The following is a 9,938-nucleotide window of genomic DNA, read 5'->3' on the forward strand; positions in this document are numbered from 1 at the left end:
AGAGACTAAAAGGAAGCTTAGACACATTAAACTCAAAATCATAGAAGAAACAGAAGGGGTAGAATCTTGGCTAACTAGAGAAATTAACATTTTGGGAATGACGAAGTGATACAAACTTTAAATAAAACTGAGCAAAAATTAAGAGAACACAAAATAGAAATCCTAACAGAGTGAGGTATATATGGAAATATTTACTTAAAGAGATTAATTATAATCTTGATCTTTAAGGTTATGTTGTTGTTGTTAGTTGCCTCTGAGTTGACTCAGACTGTTGGTGACCTTATGCATAACAGAACGAAACATTGCCCAGTTTTGCATCACCTTTGTGATTGCTGGTATGTTTGAGTTCATTGTTGCAGCTACTGTGCCAATCCATCTTACTAAATGTCTTAGTTGCCTAGTGCTGCTATAATAGAAATACCACAAGTGGGTGGCTTTTAAAATTTTTTTATTTTTTCCTATACAAAAAATTTATACATACATTGTTATGTGACTCTAATTGCTCTCCCCACAGTGTGACAGCACACTCCTCTCTTCCAGCCCTGATTCCCCATGTCCATCCAACAGCTTCCAACCCTCTCTGCATTCCCATCTCTGGACAGACAAGTGGGTGGCTTTAACAAACAAATTTATTTTTTCACAGTTTAGGAGGCTAGAAGTCTGAATTCAGGGTGCTGGCGCTAGAGGAAGGCTTTCTCTCTTTGTTGGCTCAAAAGAAGGTCCTTGTCCCTTTGAGCTTCTGCTCCTGGGCAAGTTTTGTGTGGCTTGGCATCTCTCTTCCCCCATCACTACTTCTGCTCACTTGTTTAATCTCTTTTATATCTCAAAAGCCACCACTCATCACTTTGAAGACAAGGGTGGGCCTGACCCAAGCCATTGTATTTTAAGTAAACTCATATGCATGCAAAAGCTGGACAATAAATAAAGAAGACCAAAGAAGAATTGATGCATTTGAATTACGATGTTGGTGAAGAATATTGAATATACCATGGACTGCTAGTAGAACAAACAAATCTATCTTGGAGGAAGTACAGCCAGAATGCTCCTTAGAAGCGAGGGTATCGAGACTTCATCTCACATACGCTGGACATGCTATCAGGAGGGACTAGTCCCTGGAGAAGGACATCATGCTTGGTGAATTAGAGGGTCAGTGGAAGAGAAGAAGACCCTCAATGAGCTGGATTGACACAGTGGCTGCCACAATAGGATCAAGCATAGCAACGATTGTGAGGATGGTACAGGACCAGGCAGCGTTTCATTCTGTTGTACATAGGATTGCTATGAATTGAAACTGACTCGACAGTACCTAACAACAACATATCTCAAAAGAGAGTGACTGAAGATACACCCTACACTAATCCTGTCTCATTAACATAACAAAGACAATCCATTTCCAAATGGTATTATAACCACAGACATAGAGGTTAGAATTTACAACACATATCTTTGGGGGAAATAATTTAATCCGTAACATTTCACCCTTTGGCCCCAATAAATTAATGTCCTTGCTACATGTAAAACACATTCACACCATCAAGTCATCCCAAAAGTCTCACATCTACTCCCAGTCCAAAATTTCATCTTCTGAATCATCTAAATCAAATATGGGTGAGACTTTAGGCATATTGCATCTGAAGCAAAATTCTTCATCTGTGAACCTATGAAATCTAGACTACAAGTTATCTGTTTCTAAAGCACAACGGTGGAACAGGCACAAGGTAAACATTTCCATTACAAATGGGAGAAATTGGAGGGAATGAAGGGATAAAAGGCATCAAGCAAGTCCAAACCCCAACAGAACAAATTACATTAGCTCTCCAAGCTTGGAAGTAATCCTCTGTTCTGTGAGACCATCTAGGCAAGGACCCTGCCCTCCAGACGCTGGGTGTTGGCCACTCTCTCTGGATTCTGGGTAAAGGCCCCTGGTCCTGGGCTTCAACTCCACTTTCCAGACCCACTGGGTCAGCAACTGCTTACTCCACTTTGGATGGCCTCGTTCTCCTAGTCCATTTGAGCAGCAACTCCACCACCTTGGCCCTGACAAGCCCCATTCTCTGCCCCTTGGGGATGGCAGCCCCGTCCCCTCAGCTTTGGGTGGCAGCTCCATCCCCCTGGCACACCTTAACAGCAGCCCTACACTCCCGAGTTGGCAAAGTTCTGATTCTTTGACACCTAGGAGGCTGTGGCCCCACCCAGAGACAATTACCCAATAAGCAAGGTAAGCACATGCTTAGGGTATCAACAAAACTGGGGCACCAGTTGTCCAAAGCAAAGACATATAGATGCCAAGCAGACTGGACACAAGGAAAAGCGAGTGCCACAGTGGAAGGGAGCTGGAAGAGCACTGAATGAAATTGATACCAGCTGCAGTGTGTGAGAATATGCTGGCCATGGATAACTAAGACACTTACATCCACTCCAAGTCCAAAATGGTCTATTGTCTACATTAATATGTAAGCAGCACCTACAGTTATGTATGTAAAAATATCCACCACCTATGTAACCACGTCCTTGGTGAACTTCCTGGAACACATGCCTCTAGTTTGTGCAACAGAGTTTTCCAAATCTTTAAGTTTTGTTTTTTATTTTGCACAGGTCATTTTTAAGTCCATCTCTTTCCTCTTGCATTTTATTATAAGTGGTGAGGAGAAACCACGTGGTCCTTTAAGATCTTGCTCAGAAAATCTCCTCAGCCAAATATTCAAGTTCATCAGTTACAAATTCTATCTTCTACCAAATATTTGAACATAATTCAAACAAGTTCTTTGCCACTGTGTAAAAAGCACTGCCCATCCTCCACTGTCTAACCACATGTTCATCATTTTCTTTTAAAGCCTTACCAGAAGCACATTTAGCACCCACATTTCTAGCAACATTCTGTTGCTGGTGCCCTATGTATTCTCTAAGACAATAGAGACTTTCTCTATAGATTTCGTCACTTCCTTCTGAGGTCTCACCAGAATTGCCTTTGACATCCATAATTCTACCAACAGTCTCTTCAAGGTAATCTAGGATTTTACTGTTAGTCACCTTAAAACTCTTCCAGCCTCTACTCATTGCCCAATTCCAAAATATTTCCACATTTTAGGTATCCATTAGAGAAGCACCCTACTCCTGATACCAAATTTTGTCTTAGTTATAGTGCTGCTATAACAGAAATACCACAAGTGGGTGGCTTTAACAAACAGAAATTTATTTTCTCACTGTTTAGGAGGCTAAAGTCTGAAGTCAGGGTGCTGGCTCTAGGAGAAGTCTTTCTCTCTCTGTCGGCTCTGACAAAGTTCTTTGTCTCTTTGAGCCTCTGCTCCTGGATGATCTTCATGTGGCTTGGCATCTCTCTTCCCCCATCTCTACTTCTGCTTGCTTGTTTAAATGAGGAGAGTACGGGCACATTGTGGGGAATGAAGCCAATGTTATGGAACACTTTATGTATAAACTTCCGGATGGGAAACTGATTTGCTCTAAACTTTCACCTAATGCACAATCAAAAGAGAGAGAGAGAGATTGACTCAAGATACACCCTACACTAATCCTGTCTCATTAGCATAACAAAGACAATCCATTCCCAAATGGGATTATAACCCACAGGCATAGAGGTTAGGATTTACAATACATATTTTTGGGGGACACAATTCAATCTATAACATTGAAGATTTTCGTTTTCATTGGCTCTCTATTTTGCCAAATATGATATCTTTTTCTAGAGATTGGTTTTCCCTGTTGATGTGTCCAAAGTACATGAGATGAAATCTCTCCATCCTTGCTTCTTAAGAACATTCTGCTTGTATTTTATCTAAGACTGATTTGTTCGTTCTATTGGCAATCCACAGTATATTCAATATTCTTCACCAGCACCACAATTTGAAAGCATCAATTCTTCTTCTGTCTTCCTTTTTCATTGTCCAGCTTTTGCATGCATATAAGGTGACTGAAAAGACCCTGGCTTGGGTCAGGCTCACCTTAGTCCTTAAAGTAGCATCTTTGCTTTTGAAAACTTTAACAAGGTGTTTTGCAGCAGCCTTTGCAAATACATCATTTGATTTCTTGGCTGCTGTTTCCATGGACATTGCTTGTCAATCCAAGCAGAATAAAATCTTTAACGACTTCAATTTCTTCTCCATTTATCATGATATTGTTTATTGGTCCAGTTGTGAGAATTATTGTTTTCTTTATGTTCAGGTGTAATCCATACTGAAGGCTGTAGTCTTTGACCTTGATCAGTAAGTGCTTCAGGTGTCTTCATTTTCGACAATCAAGGTTGTGTTATCTGCATATCGCAGGTTGCTAATGAGTCTTCCTCCAATCTTGATGCCATGTTCTTCTTCATATAGTCCCATTTCTTGGATTATTTGTTCAGTATACAGATTGAATAAGCAAGGCGAAAGGATACAAACCTGCTGCACACCTTTTCCAATTTTGAACCACACAGTGTCCTCTTACTGTGTTTGAAAGACTGCCTCTTGATCCATGTACGGGTTCTGCATGATCACAATTTAGTGTAGTGAAATCCTCATTCTTTGCAAGGATATAAGGGATATAAAGTGGTAAGAAAGTAAATGGAAGATGGAGCAGGACAAGTATTACAGGGAAAGATTTGGAGGAAGTAATGTGTGAGTCACCTTGATCCAATAGTACATAAAGCTGTAAGTCCCTGAATAATCTAAACTGAAAAGTCACTTTGGATTCTGAGAGGGGCTACATTTGGTCATATGAAAAAAGGTGGGATTAACTCATTTTGTTCTAGCATTTTTCCTACATTCCCTTTGTTATTTATTAATCTGTAACTAAAATAGTCACAGTGATATATCTAAAAGGGATAATAAGCCTTTAGTAATTTAGTAATTAGACAAATCACTAATGCACATTAAAAATTTAGTCCCTATAAAATGTTAATACCATGTAAATAAAAAAGTTAAAGACCTAGGATTGGTGGTTTCAATTTTTAAAAAGGGAAAAACATACCAATCCTGGAAATAAACACAGTAGTGGATGGCTGTTGGGAAGGGCCACATCCATGCTATATAGAAAGGGTCCTGAGGCAAACTGAGGCATCATCTGGATTTGATACAAGGACCTCTTTGAATGACAGTTCACTTTTTGAACAACAACTTACTCTTTGAACAGAATGTATTCCTATAGAACTTATTGGAAAGGCAACATAGGATGCAGCAATTTAACTAATGGAAATTGAAAAGACAAAGTTTAACATGATTTATGAGCCCTGAGCTAATGTTAGATCTTTGTAGAACTTTGCCAACCCAAACCATCAGTGAGTTTGGTCATTTCCATCCTGTTTCTGTTTTCTCCTAATTTGAGGGATTTGGTTGCATTTTGGTGAAGCTGTTTAGCTCCCTGCGGCCTCTCATGTAACACAAGACCACAACCCCAATGAGAATCCTCTCCTGCCCCAAAGAGTGAGTCAAGACAGCCAGGAAGGAGGCTCTCTTCTGCCATTGTGACTCACCACACACAAGACTGAGCTGGTGACCCAGGGTAGGGAGCCACTGCAGCTCCCTTACATGTGGAGCTGATGTTAGATATGGCTGGTCAAACCACCAATTCCACATGTCAAATTAGGCCTCAGTCTTGGCAAACCTGCCAAGAAGTCATACAGAGGTCATTGGTCTACTCTTCCCAGCTATGTTTATAAAGAGTTTCACACAATGCTTATGTTGGCAAGAAGCAGCTCCTGCGAGATGCTAGTTGTAACATGTGAGAATAGAAAGGCCAAAATAATGACAGAATATCCAGGAAAGAAATGTTTACCATTTTCGTCAGTTATATTCAAAGAAAGTTATCCACAGTTTTTTTTTACTTATTAGGGTTTTTCTTAACGTCTTTGTAAGCATCTGTAACCTGATGTCCTTTCTGTGTTAAAAATGGAATTCAAATAAAAACATTGTTAGTAATTCTTAATGTTTAGCAGTATCATAGTAATATAAAAGTTTCTCTGTAAAATTATCCTATCCATAAAGGTGCTTTAAAAATAAAGGAAACACAAACTGAGATAGAAAATCTGAACAGACTCATAACAAGAGAAGAGATTGAAGAGGTAATAATAATAAAAACTCCCAACAAAAAAAAAAGCCCTGTCCCAGACGACTTTCAACAGAGAGAGGCTGAAAACATTCCCCCTGACAACATGAACAAGACAAGAAGGCCCTTTGGCTGTGCGGACCATGGTCTCAGGGAACATCTAGCTCAACTGGCATAACACAGTTTATAAAGACAATGTTCTACATTCTATCTTGGTGAGTAGCATCTGGGGTCTTAAAAGCCTGTGAGCAGCCATCTAAGATACTACACTGGTCTCACTCTTTCGGGAGCAAGGGAGAATGAAGAACAGAATACAAGGAAAAGATTAGTCCAAAGGACTAATGGACCACAGCTACCAAGGCCTCCACCAGACTGAGTCCAGTACAGCTAGATGGTGCCCGTCTACCACCACTGACTGCTCTGACCAGGATCACAATAGAGGGTTCTGGACAGACCTGGAGAAGGATGTAGAACAAAATTCTAACACACACAAAAGAAGACCAGATTTACTGGCCTGAAAGAGACTGGAGAAACCCCGAAAGTATGGCCCCCAGACACCCTTTTAGCTTAGTGGTGAAGTCACTTCCTAGGTTCACCATTCAGTCAGGGATTGGACAGCCCCATAAAACAAAATGGGACTAATGAGGCACAGCAGTCCAGGGACAAGGACTAGAAGGCAGAAAGGGACAGGAAAGCTGGTGATACGGAACCCCAGTTTGAGTAAGGACAGTGTTGACATGTGGTGGGGTTGTTAACCATTGCCATAGGGCAACATGTGTACTAACTGTTTAATGAGAAACTATTTTGTTCTCTAAGCCTTCATCTAAAGTGAGAATAGCATCACAACTGGAAGAACATCATCGAAGTCACTGAACTGTGCATGTAGAAATTTTTGAAATGGTTTATCTTTGCCTATGTATATTTTCACCAAAAAAGCTCGAGAAGGGAGAGTGTTGACATGTCGTGGGGTTGTTAACCAATGTCATAAAACAATATGTGTACTGACTGTTTAATGAGAAACTATTTGTTCTGTAAACATTCACCTAAAGTACAATAAAAGGAAAAAGGAAAAATTAAAAAAAAAAAGGCCCTTTGTCACCACTCCTATTTAATATTCTGCTGGACATCCTAGCTAGAGCATTAAGGCAAGAAAAAGAAACAAAAGGCAGCCCAACTGGAAAGGAAGGAGTAAAACTATCCCTATTCACAGATGATATGATCTTATACATAGAGAACCCCAAAGATTACACAAGAAAATACACTGGAACTAATAGAAAGATTAAGTAGAGTAGCAGGATACAAGATCAATACAAAGAAAAAAATCAGTTGGATTTCTATACACCAACAAACAGAACTTTGAAAAGAAAATCAGGAAAATGTCATTTATAATAGCCTCTAAAAGGATAAAATGCTTAAGAATAAGTCTAACAAGGGATGTAAAAGACCTGTACAAAGAAAACTACAAAACACTACTGCAAGAAACCAAAAAAGACCTACATAAATGGAAAAACATACCATGCTCGTGGACAGGAAGACTCAACATTGTGAAAATGTCAATTCTACCCAAAGTGATCTACAGATACGATGCAATCCCGATTCAAATACCAACAGCATTCTTTAATGAGATGGAAAAACCAATCACCAACTTTTTATGGAAAGGAAAGAGGCCCTGGATAAGGAAAGCATTACTGAAGAAAAAGAACAAAGTAGGAGGCCTCACATTACCTGATCTCAGAAACTACTATACAGCCACAGTAGTCAAAACAGCCTAGTACTGGTACAACAATATACACATAGACCAATGGAACAAAGTTGAGAACACAGATGTAAATCTATTCGTCTATGGTCAGCTGATCTTTGACAAAGGACCAAAGTCCATTAAGTGGGGAAAAGACAATCTTTTTAACAAATGATGCTGGCAAAACTGGAAGTCCACCTGTAAAAAAATGAAACAGGACACATACTTCACAATATATATAAAAACTAATTCAAAATGGATCAAAGACCTAAATATAAATCCAAAAACTATAAAGATCATGGAATAAAAAATAGGGACAATGGTAGGGGCCCTAATACATGGCATAAATAGTATACAAACCATAACTAACAGTGCACAAACACCAGAAGATAAACTAGATAACTGGGAGCTACTAAAAATTAAACACTTATGCTCATCAAAAGACCTCAGCAAAAGTGTAAAAGGGTAGTCTACAGACTGGGAAAAAAATTTTGGCTACGACATATCCAACAAGGGTATAATCTCTAAAATCTATAGAATGCTTCAACACCTCAACAACAAAAAGACAAATAACCCAATGTAAAAAAATGGGCAAAGGATATGAACAAACATTTTGCTAAAGAAGACATTCACGCAACTAACAGACACATAAGGAAACGCTCTTGATCATTAGCCATTAGTGAAATGAAAATCAAAACTACAATGAGATACCATCTCACCCCGGCATTACTGAAACTAATAAAAAAAAGCAGAAAATCACAAATGTTTGAGAGGTTGTGGGGAGATTGGAACTCTTATGCATTGCTGGTAGGAATGTAAAATGGTTCAACAACTATGGAAAATGATACAGTACCTCCTAAAAAAGTAGAAAGAGAAATACCATGTGATCCAGCAATCCCACGCCTAGGAATATATCCTAGAGAAATAAGAGCCATCACATAAATAGACATATGCACACTTGTGTTCATTGCAGCATTATTCACAATAGCAAAAAGATGGAAACAACCTAAGTGCCCATCAACAGATGAATGGATAAACAAATTTTGGTACATACACACAATGAAATACTGCGCAATGATAAAGAACAATGATGAATCCGTGAAACATCTCACGACACCGATGAATCTGGAGGGCATTATGCTGAGTGAAATAAATCAATCATAAAAGGACAAATATTGCATGAGACCACTATTACAAAAACCCAAGAAAAGGTTTACATACAGAAAACAACAATCTTTGATGGCTACAAGGTCGTGGAGGGGCGGGGAGGGGAAATCACTAACTAGATAGTAGACAAGTGTTAACTTTGGTAAAGGGGAAGACAACACACAATATAGGGGAAGTCAGCACAACTTGACCAAGGCAAAGTCATAGAAGCTTCTAAGACACTTCCAAACACCTTGAGGGACCAAGTTACTGGGGCTGAGGGTTGGGGATCCTAGTCTTGGGAGATATCTAGGTCAATTGGCATAACATAGTTCATAAAGAAAATGTTCTATGTCCTACTCTGGTGAGTAATGCCTGGGGTCTTAAAAGCTTGCAAGTGGCCATCTAAGATACATCTGTTGGTTCCATCCCATCCAGAGCAAAGGAGAATGAAGAAAACCAAAGGCACAAGAAAAGTATCAGTCCAAAGGACTAATGGACCACATGAACCACAGCCTCCACCAGCCTGAGCCTAGAAGAACTAGATGGTGCCTGGCTACCACCACTGACTGCTCTGACAGGGATCACAATAGAGGGTCCTGGACACAAACACAGCAGAAGAAAAATGTAGAACAAAATTCAAATTCACAAAAAAAAGATCAGGCTTACTGGTCTGACAGATATTGGAGAACCTCGAGATTGTGGTCCCTGGACACCCTGCTAACTCAGAATTGAAGCCACTCCCGAAGTCCATCTTTCAGCCAAAGATTAGGCAGGCCTATAAAACAAACAATAACACACATGGGGAACGTGCTTCTTAGTTCAGTCAAGTATTTGAGACCAAATGGGCAACACAGGAACCCTGGTGGCACAGTAATTAAGAGCTTAGGCTGTTAACCAAAAGGTATGCAGTTCAAATCTGCTAGCCATTCCTTGGAAACTCAATGAGTTCTACCCTCTTACAGGGTCTCTATGGGTCAGAGTCGACTTGGCAGCAATGGTTTTTTTTTTTTTTGGC

Source organism: Trichechus manatus, unplaced genomic scaffold (assembly GCF_000243295.1).
Source record: "Trichechus manatus latirostris isolate Lorelei unplaced genomic scaffold, TriManLat1.0 scaffold00475, whole genome shotgun sequence".
Lineage (NCBI taxonomy): Eukaryota > Metazoa > Chordata > Mammalia > Sirenia > Trichechidae > Trichechus > Trichechus manatus.